Genomic DNA, 4,020 nt, shown 5'->3' with positions numbered 1-4,020 from the left:
GCCTCCTCCCCGCACCCAACCCGCGCCCACCCCGCGCCCAGCTCCCCGCCGTTTCTTAGAGAACAAACCCATCCGGCTGCCGCTCTCAGCAGGATCCGCTTCGACTATTTAAGGAGCGCGCCAGGGTGACACAGCACGCCCGGACGTGTGCAAACGCCAGCGCGAGGTTCATGATGGGAACAGACGACGCTGGACCCTCGGACAGTCCCAGCGGCCGCACTGTGAGTCCGCGGCCTGCAAGACTCTCGCAAAGCGGCTTCTGCAAGAATGAATCCTTTAGGAGTCGATGTCAAAAAATTCGGAGTGGCGACAAGCCACAGACGGAGCGGTGACAAGGCGGCAGTTAAACACCAGGAAACACACCCGACGATAGAGTCACTGGAAACGGACGTCCTGAGCTGTCCTTCGACTGAGAAGAGAGGATTAGGATTTACCCATTTTTCTAGGGGGAGAGAATTCTATCGCCATTGTCAGCTAGTTTGCCTCGAGCTGATCGGACCTGGCCGTTATTTACCGCTGCACCTGCAAGTGCGATGCTACCGCCTCCGACCAATGCCCTTCGAACCCGCAGCGGGGCTCCAGGGCCGCAGGGCTCAGGCCGCAGCCCGCTCGGACGGCGCGCTGGCCTCGCCCTTCCAACGTCGGCTTCTGAACGGCAGTTTTCCTTTGCTTCTGGAAACTTGTCGCTCAGTTCAGACTTCACGAAACGTTTGCCTCCGTCACTGCAGAGCCACACTATACCTCGCACAAAGTCAGGCTGCAAAGTACCGGGAGCCACTGTCGACGGACACGCAGTCCAGCCTGGCGCCCCTCGGAGGGGCCCCCTGAGCTCCCCGGGCGTCCCGCCGTCCAGTCTCCACGCAGACTCGCGAGCTCTCCATCACGGCAAGTCGTGAGGACCCGCGGAAGGCCAGGCTCCTGGCGTCGCGGCTGATGCCGAAACACCGAGCACTTCCTGCCCAGCGACCTCGTCTAACCCTAGCGAGCCCACAGCACGGGGCACCAGGGAGCTGCCCCTCCCTGCGATGGCAACGCCGAAGGCCGGACACACAGCGCCTCGTTCGGAGGGACGACGCCACCGCCGGGGCGGCCGCTTCCCGTGTCCTGCTCACCTGCCCCGGTGTGGCCCCACGGACAGTGCTGTCTCCCAGTGTCGCTGACCCCAGGGCCCCTGGCACCTCATAACCGAGAGGTCCCCCGGAGGAAGCAACCTTGTCCTGCCATCACTTTGCCTGTGGCTGTAACTGTGACATCTGTAACCGAGACGCGCGGTGGCATTTTCGGCCAGGCATTCTCTCCTCCAGCGCTGGACCGCGTCACTGATTTCGACACACCTAGAGGAGCGAATGTGCCAGGTCGGGAGTAACCGGGGGGTCGGCCAGCAGCTGTGACAGGCTGACGGCGCTGCGGCCACCGACGGAGGGGTGCATGTCCCCCTTTACAGCCCCCGACGCTGCTTGCTTCTGACGGACACGGTAAACGGGGAGGGTGCACAGGCAGGGGAAGGTGGAAGTCCCGCCCGTTAAAAACACGCTTCGTGCTTCTGCGTGTCCACGAGGAGATGTAATGGTCAAGGGTGTTCTCACGTGGGTTCAAGGTCAAGGGTGTTCTCACGTGGGTTCCAGGTCAAGGGTGTTCTCATGTGGGTTCAAGGTCAAGGGTGTTCTCATGTGGGCGGCAAGTTGAAACTTCCATTTCAGATACAATTGAGTTTTTCGATTTAAGTGCACAGGGCCCGTGTTTTCGCATGCACAAAAAGTTTTCCCTTCAAATGCTATCTGTGATTTTTCATGTATAAGTAAAAAAGGGGGAAGATATAATTCTGTTTTTAAAAAAATTCACTGGTAATTCCAGAAATGAATTCGATATCAGAATTAAAATTCAGAGATTTATTAATATTAAGGAATTCAACGTTAGAAGACACTTCTACATGAGGGGCCCAGGTCCGTCAAGGAGGAAGCTGAGGCAGGACGCGTGGGTGGCTCCGCGGTGGCTTTTCTGCATCTGTGGCCGACGAGAATGAAACATTCCTACAGCTCATATGGCAGCGACTTCAACGCGAGTGTCAGATTACCGTTTGGGTTTGGGTTTTCATCGAGTGCTGTTATCGGCAGTGACGCGGTTGACCCTTCGGTGGGCACGCGCAGCTCTGCCTGAGTGGCGAAGTCACCCATGAGGACTTCGGGGCTCACTGACCCCAAACGCTCATTTTAAAAGAAGGGTGTGTGGTGACATCATCTCAAGACGCTAAACCCAAGGAGCCTCTTCAGGCCCTTCCAGAGCCTTCTCGGCACCTACTGTCCGCAAACTTTGGCCCCCGCTCTGTCACCGCGCCGGCGTGTCCACGTCATCTGAGCGCCCGTAATTTCACGTGCACACACTTGTGATTTTAATAAAATAACGTCACTTGTCCCTTGGGCATTGTCTGTGTCTGGCCTCTTCGGAACCCAGACTGCGCACTGCCCGGCTCGGACACGCGGCGGCCGCCGGGCAGAAGCAGTTGCTATGAGCTGGGCCGACCCACCGGGGGTTCCACAAGACGACCCAGAAACGTCTCCCATGGTCCGGGGTGACCGAGCCAGAGCAGCACAGGGTCGGCCTTCACGAGGGAACGCGTATCCCCACCAGCGCCCTGCGTGGTCTAAGTGACACGTACACACACTCGAGCACGTGCAGGAGGCTCCTGCCATGTCCCGCCACTTAGCGTGAGCCAGGAGCTCAAATCCCACAGGCCGCCTCGGCCCAGACCCCGGCCCGGCTGCAGTGGGCCTGTGGCCACGGCCACTGGCACTGAAGCGTGGGGACAGGCCAGGTGAGACACCGCGGTCCCTGGCTGAGCCAGGACAAGCCACGCGGCGTGGACCGGTGCTCACCAACCTGCAGCCTCGGAGCCTGCCCGGCGGTGACCGAGTAACCACGTGACAGCTTTTCCCCATTTGGGGCAGATTTCATCATTCGTAGATCTGGGGCTTGCGTCACGGGACTCTCAGGTCCCAGTAGGAGTTAGAATCTGAAATCCCCCTCGGCAGAGACCACGGGTCGCGGTTCCTCTGTGGACGCCAGCAGGAGGTGGGCACACGTGGCTTTGCAACATCAGTGTGCGGGGTGCTGCCCCGCCTCCCGGCAACGCCTGCCGGCACTGTCCCAGTCGTCCTCGAGGTCCTCAAGGTCAGAGGCAGCTTCCCTCCTCCATGTCCCCCGCCCTCGATGCAGTTTACTGTCGACACGGTCGTTCAGTGGAGGCTGGGTGACTAGGCTGGGGACTGGGTCCCCACCTCTGCTGCCTACGAGACGGCCAGAAAGGGAAGATTGTCACACGTCGCGTCACTGAGCCCCACGGAGCCAGGCCGAGGGTCTCAAGGCCCAGGAAGGAGTGGGGTCAGACGTGTCTCACAGGTTTCGTTGTGGCTCAAACTGTGTCCCCCCAAAAAAGTACGTGACTTAGTTTGGAAAAACAGCCATTACAGACGTATTTAGTTAAGATAAATTGAGTCACACTGAAGAAAGGCGAGCCTTTAATTCATTCCGACCGGCTTCCCTGTAAGAAGCGGACGTTCGGACACAGACGCGGGCAGGGAGAGTGCCACAGGTAGAGGTAGGCAAGTCGGGGGCACCAACCACGGCCCGCAAACCACCGAAAACTGGGGAGCGGTGGGGAGCGCACCCCTCCCAGCCCGAAGGAGCTGGGACCCGGCCCGCCGCGCTCGATCTCGGCCCCCGGATCGAGCCAGCGACGTCGGTCAGGCCATTCCGGCGGCAGCGACTTGCTGTGAATGCCGGGAACGCGGCCGGCAGAGGGCCGCCTGGTGCGGGGGGCACGGGGACACCACGTGGGGTGGCCGTGGCGGTGCCGTCACGCGGAGACGTGCCCCGCTCCAGCGATGCGAAGTTTTATGGCTTTACGTGTAAAAATGCGTGGAAATGACCCAAAAAGTTACTCCACAGTGAAAAGAGAAGCAAAGCACATCCGCGTCCCACTGGGGGCTGCGTGCGCCTGCGCCGTCCGATCCCACGGCCGGT

General features: G+C 60.1%; 1 protein-coding gene across 1 annotated transcript in view; it reads right to left on the bottom strand.

The window, feature by feature from the left end:
* Positions 1–4,020, bottom strand: part of SMOC2 (SPARC related modular calcium binding 2) — a 123,294-nt gene that overhangs the window by 86,827 nt on the left and 32,447 nt on the right. The gene's annotated exons all lie outside the window — the stretch shown is intronic.

The sequence above is a fragment of the Pteropus alecto genome, unplaced genomic scaffold (assembly GCF_000325575.1).
Source record: "Pteropus alecto unplaced genomic scaffold, ASM32557v1 scaffold195, whole genome shotgun sequence".
In the NCBI taxonomy this organism is placed as follows: Eukaryota; Metazoa; Chordata; class Mammalia; order Chiroptera; family Pteropodidae; genus Pteropus; species Pteropus alecto.
The sequence above is the reverse complement of the archived record's forward strand: the minus strand, read 5'-3'. Positions and strand labels throughout refer to the sequence as shown.